This window comes from Sturnira hondurensis, unplaced genomic scaffold (genome assembly GCF_014824575.4).
Source record: "Sturnira hondurensis isolate 20B ecotype Veracruz unplaced genomic scaffold, ASM1482457v3 Scaffold0009244, whole genome shotgun sequence".
In the NCBI taxonomy this organism is placed as follows: domain Eukaryota; kingdom Metazoa; phylum Chordata; class Mammalia; order Chiroptera; family Phyllostomidae; genus Sturnira; species Sturnira hondurensis.
Genome location: NW_028081875.1, coordinates 3,723,426 through 3,746,876, shown reverse-complemented (window position 1 = coordinate 3,746,876; position 23,451 = coordinate 3,723,426).

Here is a 23,451-nt window from a genome sequence, read left to right as displayed (position 1 = left end):
TGTGCAGTGTTTCTTATATCTTGTATCTTCTTCATAATTGTCTCTATTTTTCATATTACATGGCTACATACCTTCTGAACAGACCTCCCATATCTGAAGGAATCCAAAACACTAATTTGAAAGAATATAAGCATCCCATGTTTATCGCAGTGTTATTTTCAATCACCAAGATATGGACGCAGCCTAAATGTCCATCAGTAGATGAGTGGATAAAACTAGCATGGAATATTTACACAATAGAATACTACTTGGCTGTAAAAAATAAGAAAATTTTACCCTTTGTAAAAACATGGATGGACCTGGAAAACATTATGCTAAGTGAGATAAGCCAGCCAGAGAGAGACAAATACCATCTGATTCCGCTCATATGTGGAATCTAATGAACAAACTGAACTAACAAGGAAAACAGAGACAGAGTCATACAGGTAAAGGGGGAAGTGAGGTTAGGATGTAAGATATTGAGCAAAAAGGAAGAAGGACTCATAGATATGAACACCAGTGTGGTGTTTGCTGGGCAGAGGAGGTATGAGAGGACTAAACGGCAATGGGAAAACACAGTAAAGAAATTGCGCATGCACGGTTTTTTGAACAAAACAATGTGCATGCAGTTTTTAACAAAGCAATCAAAACAATTAGTAATTAATCCTAAAGAAATACATCAGAAAAGTGTAAGACTGCATTTTTATAGATGCTGCCCTCAACATTTTGTTTGCAATAGTAAATACTAAGTTAAGTTTGCAGTTAAATGCTCAAAAATAAGAAGTGGGTTAAGTAATAGAGGTGCAGCTGTTAAGATAAGTTGACATCTCAGTTTACTTTTGTTCTTCTTATGTTATTGAAATTAGAACTCTTGTTTTACTCTCAAAAGTACTTCAGTTTGAATGATAAATTATGTGGTCACCCTACATATAATGAAGCACATGCACCTTAAAAATTAATAATGTATGTCATTATATAATAAAAATATATTTTATTAAGATAAGTTTTGATAGATGTAAAATGAACTTCATGGTTTGTAGAGTTGGTGCAACTCTAACTTTTAAAATTCCAACAAGTTATTTTGTGTATATCAACAAATTGATTCTAACATTTATATGGAAAAGCAACACCCAGAATAACTAACACGATGATGAAGATGAAGGAGAAGAAAGAGGAAGAGGAAGAAGAAGATGAAGAAGAAGGGGGAGGAGGAGAAGGGAAGGAGAAGAAGAAGAGTGAAAAGACTGATGCTACCCAAGTTTAACACTTACAGTATAGCTACAGTAATCAACATATTGTAGTTTTGGTTACAGAACAGACAAATTGATCAACTGAATGGATGTGAGAGCCCAGATATAAACTCACATTAATATAGGCAATTGAACTTTGTTAAAGGAGTAAAGATACTCTAATAGACAAAGGATAGTCTTTTAAACAAATGGTGCTGGAATAACTGGACATCCAAATGCAAAAAGAAAAAAAAGAATCTAGGCACATATCTTACATCTTTCACAAAAAATTAACTCAAAATGGATCATAGACCTAAATATAAAATAGATCATAGACCTAAATATAAAACTACAAAACATCTAAAAGATTACATAGGAGAAAATCTAGGTAACCTTGGATTTGGTTATAGCTTTTTAGATACAACACCAAAAGTATGATCCATAAAAGAAAATTTTAATAAGTGGGACTTCATTAAAATTAAAAACCTCTGCCCTGGCAGATGTACCTCAGTGGATTGAGTGTAGTCTACAAACCAAAGCATAGCCGGTTCTATTCCCAGTCAGGGCATATGCCCGGGTTGCAGGCCAGGTCCCCAGTAGGGGGCGTGTAAGAGGTAACCACTCATTGATGTTTCTCACCCTCTTTCTTCTTCCCTTCCTCTCTCTCTAAAAATAAATAGATAAAATATTTTTAAAAACCTAAAAATTTCTCTGTGAGAGACACTATTAAAAGAAGGAAAAGACAAGCCACAGACCAGAAGGAAATATTTGCAAAACACATATCTGGTAAAGGACTTGCATTTAAAACATATAAAGAACACTTAAAACTTAACAATTAAAAAAAAAACACCTAACTACCCAATTGAAAAGTGAGCAAGAGATCTGAGAAAAGACACCTCATGAAACAAGATGTACAGATGTCAAATAAGCATTTGAAGAGATGTTCAACATCGTATGTCATTAGGGAATTACAAATTAAAACTAGATACCATTACATATCTATTAGAATGACCAAAATCCAAAATACTCATAGCACTAAATGCTAATGAGGATGTCGGGCAACAGGAATGGCCATTCATGTGAGTCAGAATGTAAAAGTTTACAGCCACTTTAGAGGTTTGGAGGTTTCTGACAAAACTCAACTTACAATCCAGCAATTATGCTCCTTGATATTTATCCAAATTAGTTGAAAACTACTGCACACAAATACCTGTACATAAATGTTGATAGCAGATGTATTTATCAGTGCTAAACTTGGAAGCAATTAAGATGTCCCTCAGTTGGTGAATGGATAAGAAAGCTGTCATACATACAAAAAACGGAATAATTATTTAGAATTTTTAAATGAGCTAACAATCCATTAAAAGATAAGGAGAAGGATAAAATACATGTTGCTAAGTGAAAGAAGCCAATCTGAAAAGCCTACATCCTATATGATTTCAAATATATGACATTCTGGAAAAGGCAAAACTACAGAGAAAGTAAAAAAATCAGTGGTTTTGGAGAGAGGGGAGGGATGAACAGGCGGAGCAAAAGGTATTTGTTGGGCAGTAAAACTGCTGTGTATGTTACTATAATGGTGGGTACATGACATTGCGCATTTGTCAAACGCTATAGAACTGTACAACACAAAGATTGAACCCTAATGTAAAGTATGGAATTTAGTTTACAATGTAACAATATTGGTTGCTTATTGGTTTATCAGTTATAACAAGTGTACTACACTAATGCTAGATGTTAGTAGAAACTGGAGGAAAGGGGCATATGGAAACTCTGTACTTACTGCTAAATTTTTCTGTATACATAAAATGATCTAAAAAATAAAGTTTGTTAATTTAAAAATATACCTTCTATTCAGTACCATAGTGCAATCTCATATTTATTCAAATATATATGTCTATATGGACACAGAAAAGAATCTAGAGAATAAAAATCAAAATGTGAAGTTATCTTTGCATGATAGAATTGGGGGGGCATTTTATGCTTGTCTGTAATTTCTAATTTTGTAATATATATTGTTGGAGTTATTAAATACCTGTTAAAGAGGGGAGATTTTTTTCCTCAAGAATCAGATTTTCAAAAAGTTAAATACTAACAATGACTCTCAATGTGAGCTTACCACTTACAGATATTTTCCATGGAATAGCTGATCCAACCCCTGAAAGTTATGTTTTATGACCATTGTGCACACGCAAAACTGAGACTTTGCTCAGTTACTTCTTTTTTGACTACTAATTAGCTACTTTGTTTAATTTCATGTATGTCCCTATAATTTTGGGAAAGACAGGCCGAGCATGCCTTCGTTCCTTCTTGGTGCTACGTAGACAGCTTTATGGAAATGTGTTTACCAACCTTCCAGTGTGTAGGGTACAAGTACAGGTGAGTTAATTGCCATGCCATTAAAAAGAGTCATCTTACCTCCCCCAACTCAAGGCCAACGTCCTGTGCGGACAATGGTAGTTTGGGCAAATATTACATAATCAGAGTTGGAAATTATATTACATTATCACTAATCACTTAATTGGTTGCTACTTTTTATGTAAAAACATGGAAAACAAGTCATTTTTTAAAAAATAATAGCTCAGCTGTGTATCACCAACAGTACTAACCTCATATTTCATATTTGTTTGCAAGGCTGTTTTATGAGACTGTTACTTTAAAAATTACCTACTGGTATGAACCTGGAGAAAGGCAGTTTTTGGACCACAGGCTGTGCACCTCTACCATTACTTTAATGACCACTGCCTTGGGTTGCATGCTCCCAGCAGATTCTGACACAGGTGCAAATGGGTTATTATTTGGCAGGTATACTCAGACAGCACCAATAGGGGAGGGGAGCAGAGAAACAGGGAAGGGAAAGGAAGGAGCCCATACAGGGGCCATCAAGCCAGTTGTCGCTGTGCCCGAAAACTTTCAGTGGACAGGCCCCCACAGACTTGGTCACTGTGGGTTGAGAACATGCTGTGCACATCACAGCAGGTACTGGCTACTCCCATCCCAGGCTGAAGAGGAGCTACATCCTCACTCTGTCTTTCTCTTCACCTCCTGGTTCCCCATTGTCTTAGTTTGGCTTCCCCAGAAGTAAACCGAGAGACAAGGAGAGCATAGGCAGTTTATGTAGGAGGTGACACCAGGAAACACTGGTGGAGCAGGAAGAAGGGAGATAGGACAGGGAACATGCCTCTGTAAGCATGTATATATCAAACTCCTTGGGCAGCAGCCAGGCCTATGGAGATTTCTGGTGGGTTCTGGCAGCATCCCCTACTCCTCTCTTCCTAGACAAGGTAATCAGTGCTTTTGAGAAAATTAGCACCATATTCTACTGGAAGCCACCCACCCACACTGTGCCCACCACAACAAAACTATGGCTGCCTCTAACAGTGGATATGCTGAGCAGGCATGGGTTTGGGCTGACATGGGGACTTGTGAGAACATTTTCACATTTGGCTGCTCATGGGAGCATAGTCAGCATGGACACTGGTGTGGTCACTTCAGGCATTGAAGGCGCTGCCTTGTGCTATGTCAGATGTGAGGCATTTCTGTCACAAAGTGGTCTTGCTCTTCTCCACCTACTTTACTCCCAGAAATGTTTAAATGACACCAGGGAAATGGAGATGCAAATCTTCCTCTCCAAGTTTCCCCTTCCTCTTACTCAAAACAAGATAGGAACCCTACCCTGTCTAGTTCCTGATCTGCCTTCTCTGGTGAACTTGGAAGATTGAATTCCTTACTTCTCCAAGTAGTGGGGGATTCTCAAAGTACATGCTTCAGCCCAGCTCACTGATATGTGTGCTTTTCTAAACCAACTTCTGTGGGTGGCAGGGAGATACGGAGAGAGATCAGTCAATTTAAGACATTTTAATAAATAGGATAGGGGAGTAAAAACAGACTTTGAAGTTTATTAACATCTAATCCTGTTAAGATTTTCTCCACCATATGCTAGCATAACAGCGCATTGGAAATGTGTTCTAATTACCTCTGTTGTATCATGTGCATATGCTTTATACACAGCCCCTGACCTTTTTGTTAATAACTTTGCATTATATTCATTGACCTGAAGCAAATTGAATTCAGTGGCACTCACTCAAGAATTGAATTACATATTCTTAATTGGTCTCTTATTTATTTAAATGTGAAAAAGTAACAGCTTGCCACCTGTAATTTTTTTCCAACAAAATAAGATTAGAATTCTAATATTTTCCCCAAGCTAGAGGATTTTTTCAATTATCTATCCATGAATATATATGAGCCATGAAACTGTAGTTCTGGTATTATCTCCAAAAAGAATCTCTTAATTTTCTTTTTCATTGCCAGTGCCTTGAAAAATGCTGATATAGAAACATATTAATTACAGGACATTTATGTAAATTAGCTAGGCTAGGAAAGCTTTTCTGGGAAGTAGCCTCAAAATAGGTGACACTCTGTCACCAATAGTTACATTGTCTTACACTCCCCAGCTCTTTGGAGCCTTCTTATGTGATTTAATATACCTATGGATGGCAAAACTGAGAGTACTAAGATGGGAATATGTTAAGTATGTGAAGATATTTTCTGCTGCATTTGTTGGTTTTAAATCCTTGAGCTGCATTGCCTGTTGACTGGAGGGGGGCAGAAATCTAATTTCAGAAGTTTAGTGATGTTCTCCTATCGACAATTTCACAGGCAATAGACACTGCTGGTAACATTGTTCTTAACATCATTCACTCATCTTTCCTGGAGGATTCTAGCAGGTGATCACAGAGATAGGAACCACAGGAAATTTTGGCTTTGCTTTCTAATTCCAGTGCGAAATTAATTGTTCCAACTGCAAAGAACTACTTACTCCTTTACTATGTTTAACTTAAAAATGCAAAAGTTATTAGTGGACTGATGACTGATAAGGGTGCTTTTGTGCCTGGCTTTAACCTCTATTAGTGAGGATTATGAGGATGTAGCCACACTGGCATTTTCTAAGTGTCACCGTGACAGCACTTGCTGCACAAATGCCTAGCTGTCACCGTGAGTTTTATCACTCAGTTTTTTCCTTCGAATGTAGACTAATAAGCCCAGAAATTACAATTGCCTCCCTGCCGAATCTGTGATAGGCGGAAATAATGATATCAGTGCCCTGCTAATCTTCTTGCCTCTGGGCTTGGCACTGTCCTATTGAGTCACCTGTCACACTCTGCTTTGATGAGGCAAATTCAATCTCCCTGCTGTAATGACAATGGGGCCATTTTAATGTTTGGAAATGATTACGTGGAAGCCTCACCGTGCTGTGTCTTGGCAAGCAAACCAAGGAGCTGTGCATACCAGGAAAGCAGGCTGCGGCTGTCAGGCAGGTAGTGAAGATGCTGAGTTATTGGGAAATGGGTGCCAAAATTCAGCTTCATTGTCAGTCTTTCAGAGGGAAGGATGGGAGGGGAAGAGGTGGGATCACTCCTGCAGACGCATAACCATTGGCTATTCTTGCCATTCTCTGCACAAATTCGGTTCTAGAAAGATTTCCCAGGACCAGCTGTGCCATTTTAGGAGGCAGGGGTGACTGGAGCCTATAAATAATTACTGTCGAACTATCAACATCATATGCTGGGCTAGGGGCAGGACAGAATTATATGGATTGTGGAATACTTCTCCAGGACATTAAGCAAATCAAATTACTCTTACCCTAGGCCTACTATTCCCTTGGGGTTTTTTTAGAGTAACGCTGCTTTGGTACAGAAAATATAAGTCAGAAAATACCAGAAGTTGAGATCTGGAGCAACCAGAACCTTTATTCCACTTCTATTGTTGATTTGTAAAACCACTTTGGAAAACCTACAGTCTCTGCTAAAGCCAGATATATACAAATCCAGCAAATTTACCCCTAGGTAGATATCCAACAGAGATGCATTTCATAGCAGCTTCCTTCCTCATAGGGCCAAACTTAAATTCATTAAGATGCCCATCAACAGTACAATGAATAAACCAATGAGGAATTGGTTTACAGGAGAATACTATACAGCCATCACAGTGATTGAAATACAACTACATGGGCAAATCTCACACACGTGATGCTAAATGATAAAAGCAAAACTGGAAAGAGTACAAGTATAAAGCATTATATTCATAAACATTCAGAGACAGGTAAAACTGAGCTATGGTATGAGAAGTTGAGATTGTGGTTACCATGGGTGAGGGTAATGACAGAGAGAAGACAGAGGGGGAGCTTCTTGGGGCAGGCAATGTTTTGATCTTTGATCTAGGTTCTGGTTAGATAAGTGTATTTGGTCTCCAAAGATTAATTGATTGTCTACTTTTCTATATGTACATTATACTTTAATAAGGGGTTTTAAGTTACATTTTAATGTGATATATGAGGCATCTGTGTGATCTCTCTGTGTTATAGCATGAGGGGAATTAAGGACAGAATTGCCACTTTGAAGATGGAATTCAAGCTCTCTCACCAATAACCCACTCTACTTATATGGGATCTGGGCAGGGATATTATTATTGAGAAGCAAGTATATTCCTTTCTCAAAGATGGTCACTGAAAACTGGAGGGGGACAGTGCTGAATCATGTGAATCTCCAGCACTTGCAGCATCTTGTCAATGTGAATTTCTCAACTTTGGACGAGAGTACAGAGAAAGTGCTAGAAGCCATAGCAAGTGTGTTTGGTATACTCTTCGGGAGGCAGAGCATAAGCTGTAGTCCATAAGGGTGAAGAATCAGGAGCCCCAAGACTGCTTCCCAACTAGTCTCCTAAGAAACACTTCCTGCCCTGCTTCAAATCATAGCATTTCTGAAGCATTTGCCAAATACAAGCTATGTGAATGAAAAGTGCTCTCTTTTAGAACTACTACTTATATAACTCCATTATTTGAACAACAAAGCTTGAGGAAAGCATTTTTATCTTTGCTAATAACATCCCACAGGGATAGCAGTATAGGAAACACACATAACCCATAGCCTCTGATCCTTCTAGAAGGGCAGCTCCTGTTAACATAAGAAAAAAAGGTGTGCAGAAACAAGCCATAATTCAATAGACAAAATCATGTGCAATTGGACATGGCTCTGTAATGTAAATTGCTTGGCCTGCTTCCAAAACAAAATGGAGCTCCCCCTGGACAATTAAATAGTCTTCAAATCTGTTTGAACATAATATTCATTTAAGTTAGTGGTCACTGGTTTATAGTTACAATAAAAGCCAAATGCATATACATTTTATTATTACACAAGACTTCTAGCAGGATCTTGGTCTTTCTTAAACATGAAAGCATAAAATTTTTAATAATACCAGTAACCATAATAGCACTAAACCTACCCAATTATAAATTATTTTTGAAGAAAATGGGGCTTTCTCTATCACCTGCTAGCATGTGATCTTGAAAGTCTCTCTGAACGTCAGTTTCCTCATTTCTACAGTATGGATGACAAAAATATGTGCCCTACAGGGAGCTTGCAGAATGGTGCCCACTGTATTAGAGGCACGTGATAAATGGTGGCCTCTAGAACAATGGTGGTTACAATACTATTTCTTTGAGCAAAGCTCATCAACAAGCTTCCCAGAAAACAAAACCCACACTTGACTATGGCAACTAAAGCTCTTCACAGCTTGACTTCAACGTGCTGCAAAGTGCTAATGTCTGCAACAGATAGGACTCCTCCTCATTTTCTAAACCTGGTCCATCCTTTTTACTTTATTTCCACCTCTTTTCCCACAAGCATCTATGATAGAATTTCCTTTTCTCTGTGTATTTATTTCTTCCACTTTAGAGCTTATATTTCTTCAAGCACAGACAAGAAATTGTTTCCTTCATAAACCCTTTGCTTTCTTAGGTGGGTACCCAGAGGCATACACACAGCAAGACCTCATGAGTTTTATTTTTGTGGCAAAGTAGTTATTACTCTACTATTACCCATGTAATCCTTTTCACTTTTTAGCCTCCCTTGCAGTGTAACTTGTTCTGACCAATAACATGTGCACGTAACTGATGTATGACAGTTTGCCCAGCAGTTTATCCCTTCACCCACCACAGCAACCTCAGAAGGCACAAGATCCAAATGAGACAGCTACAGAATGTCAGCATATCCATCAGCTTGGGTCCCTGAGTGAGGAGAGCCCCAGCCAAACTGGATGGGATATCCAGGTTTTCATTGTCTGAATCACTGAACTGCTGAGCCTGATCAGTAATCTTCCTTTTCTGTGCTCTTTACTTTAACAGGAGTTTTATCATAGTGTTTGAGGATGTGTTTGCATGCACACATGTACACATACAAACTTCCCTTCTGGCAAGACTGTACTCTTTTAGAATTCAGAGGCCAAGTTGGCTTATGTTTGACTCTCCCATTGCCCTCTCCAGGTGCTAGAACACAGTATGAGCTCAGAAACGTTTATTGACTTAATTGTGCTTCCCTTTGTTTTTGAAATAGGACAAAGTCCAAATGGATAAAAGCACAACCTTGTATTTTTCTCCACACATAGTAATAAATGATTATTCTCCACCTTGGGGAATGTCTTCCCTTTCAATAAAAGGGCCAACCTAAAGTAGCTCCAAGTCACTTGGATGTGAAACGTCATTACAGTTCCATGAGGGTCCAAGACTCCTTCTCTTAAGAAACTGTTCCCAGCCTCACTATTTGTTATGTTAAGTAACCAAGGACAATGATTTGTGGCAAGTGTGTGAATTTGAACAAGCAAATGAGAGTGTATTTCTCTCAAAGAAGCCTTCCCTGGAATAGCTGTGTGTGTGTGTGTGTGTGTGTGTGTAAAATTTTTTTCATTAGTGAATCAACACATGTCACAGTTTAAATGGGTACAGATAGTGGAATTTCTATCAAAACGAAGCCCATAGCATCATGTACCCTGATGCCAGAGCACATGCAGCTCTTTGTTGCATACAAGGGCATAGAGAAGTAGTAAATTTCTGCCATGCAGGAGATATTCATTTACCTCTGGTTTACTTAAATCTGTTCTGTAAAGCTGGCAACTACTGATCTCTTTATACATAATCATCTGTAATGATAGCCAGGTTTTCATTTAAATTTCATAAAATCCAGGGAGAATGTTTCAAAGTCTTGAGACAACCTTAACCCAATCTGATTGTTTTCACTGGCCTCACAGAAAAATTAAAAATAAGGGGAAGAAAGTCAGTTTAACTGCAAACTTTTATTTTGTAGATAAACTGTCTATGGATTCAGGCAAAATCTTGGCCTAAGGAACCCCTGAAGAAAACAAAACACCAATTCAAAAAGAATCGGTTTGAATGAATGAATAAATAAATAAATAAATAATTTTTAAAGATTTTATTTATTTGTTTTTAGAGAAAGGAGAAGGGAAGGAGAAAGAGAGAGAAAGACATCCATGCATGGTTGCCTCTTGCATGAGCCCAACTGGAGACCTGGTCTGCAAACCAAGCATGTGCCCTGACTGGGAATCAAACCGGAGACTCTTTGGTTGGCAGGCCGACACTCAATCCACTGAGCCACACAAGCCAGGGCTAATTAATTAATTTGTAAAAAATAAATTCAACAAAAGTAAAATAAAATAAAATAAAACATAAAAAGCAAAGAGATTTGGTTTGAAGAAGATACTAAGAAAAAGCATATATCTTGGGAGGAAAAAAAAACAGGTGAAACAAGCAAACAAAAAGGCTGCTTTGCAAGGAAGCTTAAATTTCCAAATGTTATTGAAACTATCAAAACAGAAGAAATAAGCATTAGTGAAGACAGTGTATTTTGGTACTTTTTATGAATGGTGGAAAGTAGTGTTTCAAAGGGTAGGAGAATAGCACTGAGTCAATTCTGAGGGAGGAAAAAGGGGTTCCTCAATAGGTTTGTTTCAGACCTTCTAAACACACAGAGACTTTTGTAGAGAATAGCTGTGGTGGGAAAACAGTCAACAGTGTTCTTGAAAATGTCTCTACTTCTGAAAGAAACAATGCTGGGAAGTTGCTCCTGCATGTATCCCCAGTGAACAGATCTCATTGTTGAGGGATGTACCCCAGTTTGGGGCTGTAAATGGGTTCCAAAGGAAGTTCTAGAAAATATGGCTGCTAGGACATACCACGAGTTTAAGAGACATGCCTATCATCAACAGCAGTTACTAAAAAGGTGGGATTTGATGTCTTTCCAGACTGTAGAGTTCTGTAAACCAATAAGTATGGCTAAGTCAGCAAGTCTGGCTAGTGACCTATGAAGAGGGCGTCTACACTGTTCCTACTTCTTTTTTTTAAATGCATTTTATTGATTATGCCACTAAAGTTGTCCTATTTCCCCCCCTTCATTCCCCTCCACCCTACACAACCCCTCTCCTACCATCCCCTTCCCTTTAGTTTGTGTCCGCGTGTCTCAAGTTCTTTAGATTCTATATTTCCCATACTATTCTCGCCCTTCCCCTGTCTATTCTCTATCTACCATCTATGCTACTTATTCTCTATACCTTCTCCTGTTGGGGGAAATTGATAGCTATTTTAAGACACAACACAGTGACTAGAGAGTGATTTGTTTTCGCAGCCCAGTTGTTTCTGCAGCCCAGTGGCCTGTTTTGGCCCATAGAGGACAAAAGTCTCTTTTGGCATCTCTGGACTGTTTATCGTCTACATACCAGAGATAACGCTCTGCTTTCTGCTTCCGTAACTGCCTCCTGCTTTTGCACCAGAAGTAAGGTTCCAAAGGACCGGCATTCCCTTGCTTTATAAAATAACTGCTCCCCCACTGCTGAGTGCCCAGAATTTGGAGACTGACTCCTCTGGGTCCACGCGCGTAAAATAAACTTCCACTCCATACACCCAAAAGCAGCTGAGTTGTTTTCTGTAACACTCCCCCTTCTCCTCCTCCCACTCCCCTGTTCCTAATCCTGCATGTGATCTTTGTTTCTATGGTTCCACTCCTGATCTAGTTGTCCTCTTGTTTACTTTTGTTTTAGATGTAGTTGTTAATAACTGTGAGTTTGCTGTCCTTTCACTGTTAATATTTTAATCTTCTTTATCTTAGAGAAGTCTCTTTAACATTTCATATAATAAGGGCTTGGTGATGATGAACTCCTTGAACTTGACCTTATCTGAGAAGCACTTTATCTGCCCTTCCATTCTAAATGAAAGCTTTGCTGGATAGAACAATCTTGGTTATAGGTCTTTGCATTTCATGAGTTGGAATACTTCTTTCCAGCCCCTTCTTGCCTGTAAGGTCTCTTTTGAGAAATCAGCTGACAGTCTCATGGGCACTCCTTTGTAGGTGACTGTTCCCTTATCTCTTGCTGCTTCTAGGATTCTCTCCTTTATTTTCATCTTGGTTAATGTAATATTGATGTGCCTTGGTGTGTTCCTCCTTGGGTCCAACTTCTTTGGGACTCTCTGAGCTTCCTGGATTTCCTGGAAGTCTATTTCCTTTGCCAGATTGGGGAAGTTCTCCTTTATTATTTGTTCAAATAAGTTTTCCACTTGTGGCTTTTCCTCTTCCCCCTCTGGTACCCCTATAATTCGGATGTTGGAACGTGTAAAGATGTCCTGAAGGTTCCTAAGCCTCTCCTCATTTTTTTGAATTCTTGTTTCTTTTTACTTTTCTGTTTGGTCATTTTTTTCCTCCCTTCTGGTCCACTCTCTTGATTTGAGTCCCAGTTTCCTTTCCATCACTATTGGTTTCCTGTGCATTTTCCTTCATTTCAATTAGGTTAGCATTGATTTGTTGCTCTAATTTGTGACCAAAATCAACCAGTTCTGTGAGCATCCTGCTCACCAGTGTCTTGAACTGTGCATCTGATAGGTTGGCTATCTCTTGATCACTTAGAATTATTGGCTCTGGGGCTTTGAGCTATTCTTGAACCATAATGTTTGGTCTGCTTGTGCCTATTACTTATGAGGGGCAGATCCCTAGGTGTTCACCAGGGCGGGGCAAACCAGTCTCTGGGTTGTGATGCTGTATGTGGGGGCGGGGTCAAAGAGGAGCAATGGTGGTCCCCTCTGCTACTTCCCACCACTGGGGCCTTCAAGGTTTGTCTCACTGCTTGCTCCTTCACCTGGTTTATCTGTGTGCAAATGTGTGACCACAGTCAGCCTGCCGCCTTGTGCCCTCATTGGTTCCACCCGTTGCTACCCCACACCTGGGATCCTACAATGCCTCTCTCAGAGCCTGGATCAGTCCTGCAGATCTTTCTTGCCTGACCCTGCTCTGCCGCTGGCTTCACCCTCTTACGGGTCTGGCTGAATGGTTTGTTGTTGTGAGACTTCTGTACAGTTCAATTTTTTTCTGTTTTGGTTGTGTATTTGTTACTAAAAGTTTGTTGTTTTTAAACTTAGTTGTGTGAGGAGGCGCAGTGTTTTCACCTACACCGCCATCTTTACACTGTTCCTACTTCTAAAAAAAGTTCAAAAATGACTCATGAACATTATAGAAACACTAGGAACTGCATGTATCAAAAAGAAAGAAGAGAGCTCAATTCAACTTTGTGTATGAGCTAACAAAGATGCTTTTTGAGCCTTGCCTGTGTTTCTGATGAGAAGCTGAAATATTTTTATTTATTTATTTATTTCACCTATTTTTCTATTTAATTTACTTTTATTTTAATTGTTGTTGAAGTACAGTTTTCTGTCTTTTACTTCCTTTCCAACCCATCCGCAGCCCTCCCCACTTCCCTCTCATTTTCACAACCACCTAGTTTTTGTCCATGTGTCCTTTATACTTATTTCTGTACACCCTTCACCTTTTCCCCTGAAATTCCCTTCCCTCTCCCCTCTGTTCACTGACAGCCTGTTCTCTATTTCAGTGTATTTGTTATATTTTCCTTGTTTATTTGTTTTGTTGTTTAGGTTCCTGTTAAAGGTGAGATCATACAGTATTTGTCTTTCACCACCTGGCTTATTACGCTTAGCATAATGCTTTCTAGTTCCATCCATGGTGTCCTAAAGGGTAGGAGCTCCTTCTTTCTTTCTGCTGCATAGAATTCCATTGTGTAAATGTAGCATAGTTTTTGGATCCATTCATTTAATGTTGGGCACCTAGGTTGCTTCCACCTGTTGGCTACTGTAAATTGTGCTGCTATGAACATTGGGCTGCATAGGTTCTTTTGAATTGGTGTGTCAGGATTTTTCGGATATAATCCTAGCAGTAGAATTGCTGGGTCAAAAGGTAGGTCCATTTTTAGTCTCCTGAGAAAATTCCATACTGTTTTCCATAGTGGTTTTACCAGTCTGCAATCCCACCAACAGTGCACCAGAGTTTCCTTTCCTCTACAACCTCTCCAACACTTGTTGTTTGTTGCTTTGTTTATGATGGCCATTCTGACCGGTGTGAAGTGGTATCTCATTGTAGTTTTCATTTACATCTCTCTGATAGCTAGAGATATTGAGCATCTTTTCATGTATCTCTGGATCTTCTGTATGTCCTTCTTGGAGCAGTGAATATTCAAGTCATTTCCCTATTTATTAACTGGGTCACTTGTCTTCTTAGAGTGGAGGCGTGTAAGTTCTTTGTATTTTTTGGAGATTAAACCCTTGTTTGAGGCACCATTGGCAAGTATGTTTTCCCATATGGTTGGTTCTCTTTTTATTTTAATACTGTTTTCTTTAGCCATACAGAAGCTTTTTATTTTTATGAGATTCCATTTGTTCATTAATTCCTTTATGTCCCTTGCTCTAGGGGACATATCAGTAAAAATATTGCTGCATGAAATATCTGAGATTTTTCTGCCTATCTTCTCCGCTAGGACTTTAATGGTGTCATGGCTTATATTTAAATCTTTTATCCACATTGCATTTATTTTTGCGTATTGTGTAAGTTGGTGCTCGAGTTTTATTTTTTTGCATGTAGCTGTCCAGTTCTCCCAACACCATTTGTTCAAGAAGCTATTTTTACTCCATTTTATGTTGCTGCCCCCTTTGTTGAATATTAATTGACCATAGAAACTTGGGATTATTTCTGGGCTCTCTGTTCTGTTCCATTGGTCTATGTGCCTGTTTTTATGCCAGTACCAGGCTGTTTTGATTACAGTGGCCTTGTAATACAGTTTGGTATCAGGTACTATGATCTCTCCTACTTTGCTCTTTTTTCTCAACATTGCAGCTGCTATTTGGGGTCGATTATGGTTCCATATAAATTTTTGAAGTGTTTGCTCTATGTCTGTGAAATATGCCATTGGTACTTTAACAGGTATTGCAATGAATCTGTAAATTGCTTTGGGTAATATAGATATTTTGATGATGTTAATTCTTCCAATTCATGAACATGGTATATATTTTCATTTGTTTGTGTCTTCCTTGATTTCTTTCTTCAATGTTGTGTAGTTTTCTGCATTCAGGTCTTTTACGTCCTTGGTGAGGTTTATTCCTGGGTATTTTATTTTTCTTATTGCTATATTGAATGGGATTTTTTTCCTAATTTCTGCTTCTGCTGTTTCATTGTTGGTATACAAAAATGCCTTTGATTTCTGGATATTGACTTTGTATCCCGCTGTTTTGCCAAATTCATTTATTACATGAAGCAGGTTTTTTGTGGAGTCTATAGGATTTTCTGTGTACACTATCATGTCATCTGCAAACAATGACAGTTTTGTGTCCTCTTTTCTGATTTGGATGCCTTTTATTTCCTTTTCTCATCTGATCACTGTGGCTAAAACTTCCAGTACTATATTGAATAGAAGTGGTGAAAGTGGACAACCTTGTCTTGTTCCTGATCTTAGTGGAAAAGCTTTTAGTTTTTGCCCATTGAGTATGATGTTGGCTGTAGGTCTCTCATATATGGCCTTTATTATGTTGAGGAATGCTCCCTCTATTCCCACTTTGTTGAATATTTTTATCATAAATGGGTGCTGTACCTTATCAAATGCTTTCTCCTCATCTAATGATATTATCATGTGGTTTTTGTCTTTGCGGTTTTTTAATGTGGTGTATTACATTTACTGATTTGTGAATGTTGAACCATCCTTGCATCCCTGGGATGAATCCCACTTGGTAATGGTATATGATGTTTTTAATGTATTCTTGGATGTGGTTTTCCAATATTTTGTTGAGGATTTTAGCATCTGTGTTCATCAGCAATATTGGCCCGAAGTTTTCTGTGGGAGCCTGCCAGGCCACAGGGGATCAAGGACAGAGTTCTCCACTGTGAAAATGGTGGATGAACTTGGTTTCTGGTCCCTGGAGCCGGCGGGTACCTTGACATTTTCCTAACCTTCTCGTTCCCAGCCTTGAAGGATATAACAAGATTTTGGCATATGTGTCATGTTCCAAGAAAATGACAGTTATGAGAACATCTTGCCCTTTTGATAGCTTAAGGGAGTGCACGAACTTTGAAAAACAACATTGTTTCTAGTTCCTTGCAGTCTTGCTTCAGGCGTTAGCAGTTTGTATATAAGACAGCTGTTCCTTGAATAAAGTTGCCATTTGCCAGCAGAGCATTTGGTCCTCTCCATTCTTTCAGTCCCTCGCCTCACCTCGCGACCATCCTTGCTGCGGCGGGCCGCGGCAGTTTTCTTTCTTTGTTGTGTCTTTAACTGGTTTTTGGAGTAGGCTGATATTAGCTTCATAAAAAGAGTTTGGGAGTCTTCCACATTTTTAAATTGTTTTGGAATAGTCTGTGATGGATAGGGGTTAGCTCATCCTTAAATGCTTTGTAGAATTCTCCTGCGAAACCATCTGGTCCAGGGCTTTTGTGTGTTGGGAGTTTTTTAGTTACTGCTTCAATTTCATCTACTGTTTTTGGTCTGTTCAGGTGTTCTGCTTCTTCTTCATTAAGTTTGGAAGATTATATTTTTCTACTAGTTTGTCCATTTCACCTAGGTTTTTAAATTTCTTGGCATACAGTTCTTCATAGTAATTTCTTACAATCCCTTCTATTTCTGTGGTGTCAGTTGTAATTTCTCCTGTTTCGTTTCTGATTGTGTTTCTTTGGGTCCTCTCTCTTTTTTTCTTGATGAGTCTGCTTAAAGGCTTGTCAATTATGTTCTTGTTTTCAAAGAACCAGCCCCTGAATTCATTGATCCTTAGAATTGTGCTTTTAGTCTCTATGTCATTTAATTCTGCTCTGATCTTGGTTATTTCCTTCCTTCTACTTGCTCTGGGCTATTTTTCTTGTTGTTCCTCAAGTTCTTGTAGGCATAGGCTTAGGTTGTTTATTTGAAATGTTTCTATCTCTCTCAGGTAAGCCTGTATCGCTATGAACTTCCTTCTCAGGACTGCCTTTACTGTGTCCCATAAGGTTGGGGGTTTGTGCATTTATTTTATTTTGTTTCCAGAAATTTTTGATTTCTTCCCTAATTTCATTCTTAACTCATTCATTCTTTAATAGCATGCTGTTCAATCTCTATGATTTTGAGTGTTTTGGGGTTTCTCCCTTGGGGTTGGTTTCCAGTTTCAGTCCCTTGTCGTCAGAGAAAAGGCTTGATATGATTTCAATTTTCTTGAATTCTTGAAGCTTGTTTTGTGTCCTATCATGTGGTCTGTCTTTGAAAATGTTTTATGTGCATTTGAAAAGAGTGTGTATTTAGCTTCTTTGGGATGAAGGGCTCTGCATATATCAGTTAAGTCCATTTCATCTAGGGCATTGCTCAATGCCTCAATATCTTTGTTGATATGTTGTTTTGAAGAACTGTTTATTTTTGACAGTAAGGTGTTAAAATTCACTAGTATAATTGTGTTCCTGTCAATATCTTTCTTGAAGTCCCCCAAGATCTTCTTTATGAATTTGGGTGCTCCTATGTTGGGTGCATATATATTTACAATGTTTATGTCATCTTGGTAGATTCTCCCCTTGATTATTATGAAGTGACTTTCTGGGTCTCTTTTCATGGCCCTTTTTTTGAAGTTTGTTTTGTCTGATAAGTATTGGTACCCTGGCTTTTTATTGAAAGATTTTATTTATTTATTTATTTATTTATTTATTTATAGAGGGGAAGGGAAAAAGAGAAGGAGGTAAATATCAACGTACGTTTGCCACTCGTGGGTCCCCTGCTGGGAACTGGACTGTAACCGAGGCATGTTCTCTGACTGGGAATCAAACTGCCATCTTTTGGTTCACAGGCCTGTGCTCAATTCACTGAGCTACACCAGCCAGGGCCCTGGCTTTTTTTTTTCTCCTGTCTCTTTTCTTGGAAAATTTATTTCTGGCTCTTTACTTTCAGTCTGTGTAGGTCTTTTGTCCTGAGGTGGGTCTCTTGTAGGCAGCATATATATGGGTCTCGCTTTCTCATTCATTCAGCTATTCTATGTCTTTTCATTGGAGCATTTAATTCATTTATATTTAAGGTTATTATCCACAGGTACTTATTCATTGACATTTTTTCGTACCTTTGTTCCTCTCTCTCACTTCTTTTTTCTTCCTTTCCTTTAAGCAATCCCTTTAGCATGTTTTGCAGAGCTGGTTTGGTGGAGGTGTATTTTTTTTTACTTCTTTTGTCTGGGAAGCTCCTTATTTGGCCTTCTATCTTGATTGAGAGCCTTGCTGGAAAAAGTAGCCTTGGTTGCAGTCCTCTGGTTCTCATTACTTGGAATATTTCTTGCCATTCTCTTCTTGCTTGAAGCATTTCCATTGAATTGCCAGCTGCTAACCCTATCTGGGCCCCCTTGTGTGTTACTTCCTGTTTCTCCCTTGCTGCCTTTAAGATTCTCTCTTTGTCTTGGAATTTTGCTATTTTAATTATGATGTGTTTTGAAATGGGCCTCTTTGGATTCCTCTTGATTGGGACTCTCTGTGTTCCCTGGATTTGTGTGACTTTTTCTCTCATCAAATTAGGGAAGTTTTCCATCATTAGTTTTTCAAATAAGTTTTCTATCCCTTGCTTTTTTTCTTCTCCTTCTGGTATCCCTATTACACAGGTGTATTTACATTTTATATTATTCTGCATTGCTCTTAATCCTTCTTTATTCTTTCTGCGCCTCTTTTCCTTTTCTTGCTGTTTCTGGGTGGTTTTTTCTACCTTGTCCTCCAGCTCGCTGGTCTGATCTTCTGCTTCATAGATTCTTCTTTTCATTCTTTCTACTGTCTTCTCCTATTCAGAAATCATATTCTTCATCCCCTTTTGGCCCTTGTGATAGTTTCTATTTTCCTTTTCATGTTGATATAGTTTTCAGTGAGTTCATTGTAGTTTCCCTGTAGTTTCTGGTAGCTCATTGTGAGCTCATTGAGCTTCCTGATAACCATTGCTTTGAACTCAATATCTGATAGTTGTGTTGCCTCTATTTCATTTAGCATTTTTTTCTGAGGCTTCTTCCTTTCCTTTTATTCGGGGATTGTTTCTTTGTCTTCCCATTGTTTGTGAGACTCTTCCTGTTAGCCTCAGCTTCTTAAATTAATCTGTTCTAGCTCCCTAGGTTTATGGTGTGAACTTCTGTGGTAGAATACCTATGAGATTCAGTGGTGCAGTCTCCTTCAGGTATCCTGGTGTTCACAGCTTCCAGCTACTCTTTTTAGTGATCAGTTGGAGGGGTAAGGCAAAATGTTTTAAGATAACAGGAGAGTATTCTATGATATTTACAGTAGCAGCCAGTAGAGAAGAGATAGGAGATCCTTTGGCTCTGTAAAGTGTTAACAGTTACCTTCTGCCCAAGTAGCCACTTTTTAGAAAGGGTGGAAAAAAGATAAGACTCTTTTGGGGGAGGGAAGGATTGTGAGTTGGATCTAGAAAGCAGTGAGGTTGTGAGAGTTCAGATTCTCAGGTAAGGTGTGAGTAAAGGACAATAAATAGGTGTAGTGTGTGAGAGAATAGAGTTAATTACTACAGTAATAGAGTTCAGGAAACTGTGAAGTGGGCTAAGATCTGGGAGGGGTGTTGTGTAGGATTTACAATTGTATGGAACATCACTGTGGGTATTAAAAATAAGAATAAAAAAGCAGAAGAAGGAAAGAAGAAGAAATAAAATTGGAAAGAAAGAAGGAATAAAACAAGAAAGAAGAAAAGAGAGGAAAAATTTGAAAAATAAAAAAAATAATAAAAATTTAAAAATAAAAATTAACTTTAAAAAAAGCCCCTGGTTGGTTTCAAAGTGGCCAAACCGGTTTTTCTTGTCTTGTTGGGTGCAGCAGGCTGAAGGGCGATTGTTATGGCTTTTCTCCCTTCCCAATCTGCACTCAGTCAGCCTCTCCAGCCCTCTCCCCAGGGCTAGCCTGGCGCCTTTCCCTGGAGGCTTGGGTGTGGAATTCAGTCCTTCCTCAGAGTACTCTTTCCCTGGAGTTACTGTTGTGGGCTGTGGTTTGGGCTTGCATTTGCTTAGCCAGGCCTCCTCAGTCCCACAGGTTCCAGTGCACACCCTTCCCAGTGCTATAGGGGGGCATCACTGACCCAATGGGTGGGGAGGAGGCCAGAGCAGCTGTTGCAGGAGAATTCCTGAAACAGTGTCTCTCTTTTCACTTTTTCTTTTTGAGAAATTCCTCCTACTCAAGCCTGCCGCTGGCTCCCTACAGTGGTCATGGCCTCTTGTACAGCCCAATTCTCCAGCCAGACCTGTGACTATTAGGGTCAGGGCCCTTCACTGCTCCACTCTCAACTCTCCCCAACGGGCATCCACAGACTCTGTGGGTGCTCACAGCCCCTGTATTTTTACCAATTAGTCCTTATTTCCCTCTCTGAGATTTCAAGCAACTAGGTCTCTCCTGGTGCTGCTCAAACCTTGTTTGGCCAGGGAGGGAACACCAACCCAGCTCTCTCCCAAGAACTCTGTGGTAGCCCCTGCAGGTGTCAGGCCTGGGGCTGCAGCCACCCTGGTCCCTGCGCTGGTCCCTGGAAGCTTATTGTCCTGAAGCACTCTCCTTACCGTCTGGTTTTTCAGTGTCTACTACAATTTTTGGTCTCTTATTTTCATATATGCTGGGGTACTGTTGGCTGTTTGGTCTGTTCCTCCATAGATCCACTAGGTTTTTCTCCCGTGTGTAGGGGGAAGTGGAACCTGCTTCCTCCTACCTCACCACCATCTTCCTCCTCTTGAGAAGTTGTAATCTTAATAACCAATGTGTGTCAGATGATCGAGGATTCACAGTCATCATCCAAACACATGCTTATTTTTGGAGGCAGTACTTGTGATCTGTCTTTTCATATTTCCAGAGACTTGGGAACAGCCAGGAGAGTTCCTAGAGAAAGGTTTGAAGTGAGCTTAATAGCTCCCCCCTGCAAAGTAGGTTTAGCACATGCCCTTCAAAAGTTAATGATCCTACTAATGTGTTGTTACCATGGGGATGTTGCTCTCTGGCCCTCTTTAGGCTCTCAGGATCCTAGGAGCTCAAGCACAGTAGGTAGTAAAGAATAGTGTAACAGAAAAAATAAACATGCAGCAAATTTTTTTTATTTGGGCACACTTTTCAGTATTTTATCACATCAAATGTAGGTGTGTCTATTTTGAATGAGTTTTATTATTAATTTTTAATTCTTGAGAAATCTTTTTAAATTTAAGTTATTTTATTGTTGTTTAATTATAGTTGTCTGTATTTTCTCTGCACCCTCCCCTCCAACCTTCTCCAAATCCACCTTCCTCCCTTGCTTCCACCCTCCCGCTTGGTTTTGTCCTTGTGTTCTTTATGGTAGTTCCTGAAAACCCTTCTCCCCACTGTACCTCTCCTTCTCCCCTCTGGCTATTGTTAGATTGTTCTTAAATGAAATTCTCTCTTGTACCTTCTCAGAGGGAGTTAGCAAACACATGCATAGCTTATTAAACAAACAAACAAAAAAGATAGCTCTCAGGGTGGGTTCCCCAGAAGCAGACCCTGAGATGACAATTCTTAAGCAAGTGTTTTCTCAAGGATGTTCTACTAGGGAAAATCTTGAAAGGCTCAGAGAATTTGGAAAAGAAAAGAAAGCCAAGGAAAGGTGTGATCTCAGACAGTCCTACACAGGACAGCAGGAGCCTGACCTGCAGAGGACTTGGAAGCATAGCTTATGTCTCAGAGTTATCTCAACCTGGAGCAAGTGTTCAAAGCACTCCAAAGCCGGGGGATCCCACAACATTAAATGTGAAAAGGTGTCTCAGGGAGTACAGGCAAAGTGCTAGCAGCATCTTCTATTATGAATACCTTTAAGAAGCATGCAACACAGAGGGAGTAGAAGCAAAGTTAACAAGAAGTGAGAGAAAGTGTGAGAGGGAGAAAAACAATCAAGTGTTCCTTTCAAAAATCAGAACAAAAACTCAAACTCAAAACAGCACAGAGAACTCAGAATGTTAGACTTTTATGAAGTGTGACTGTCAGCCTCCAAATTGGCCCCCAAAGATTCTCCCTCCACTCCTGGTTTTTATGCCCTTGTGTGGCTTCCTCTCACAGTAAATCATGGTTGGTCTGTGTGACCAAAAGAATATGGCAGAAATGATAGATGTCACCTGCTTGGCTAGGTTATAAAAGACACATTGGTTTCTGCTTCTCTCTCTTGAGTCACTCGCTCTGGAGGACGTCAACTACTATCTTGAGGAACTTAGACAGCCTTGTGGAAAGGCAAGCCCTCTTGAAAGCAGATCCCCCAGCCCCCGTCAATCCTTCAGAAGCCTGCAGCCAACATTTTGACATCAATGTCATAGAGAGACCCTGAACCAGAACCACCCAGAGCCTCTCCCAAATTCCTTGCCTTCAGAAACTATGGAAAATAAGAAATATTTGCTGTTTAAATCACTATGTTTGGGAGTAATTTGTTACATGGCAATAGACAACTAATGCATGAAATACGTATTCAAAGCATGTTTTGTGTTGTTATTGGTAGTAACAAACCCTGGGACCCAAACAGATCCAGACACTGAACTGAGAAGAGAGGTGAGAACCAGGTCAGGGTGAAAATGCAGGAGTATCCTGGGTGACATGTCAATAAAGCAGCCTGGGGTGGGGTTGGGGAGGGGGTTGTTTTTCTTGCTGTTGAATGAACAACTGCTTCCAATTTAGAAACAGTGCCTCAAATGAATACAGAGCAGATTCCAGGTGGTTAAAGGAACCAGAAGTAAATGTTAAACTAAAATATTTTTAAAGATTTCTATTATGACTAAAATAAAGGCTTTCCACCTGTCAAGGGAACTTCAGTTGTCTAGAAACACATTTTTAGAGAACACTTTTGGTTGTCAAAGGATCTGAGGTCTGACCTCACTACTCTGAGACAATTAGATATAGATAGATAGTAAACTCCGTGAGAGGGCCCCAGCTCTTGTAACAGCCAACTGTTGAGCCTTCTTAGCCCAGGTGCCAGAAACAGAGAAAAACACTCAAAATGACCCTAGCCTCAGCCACCATCTGACTACAACACATGAAAGACTCACTTAACTCACCTCCCCCCTCTGAAACACCCAGCTGAGCCACATCAGCTACCAGATTTGTGAGCCAAATCAATG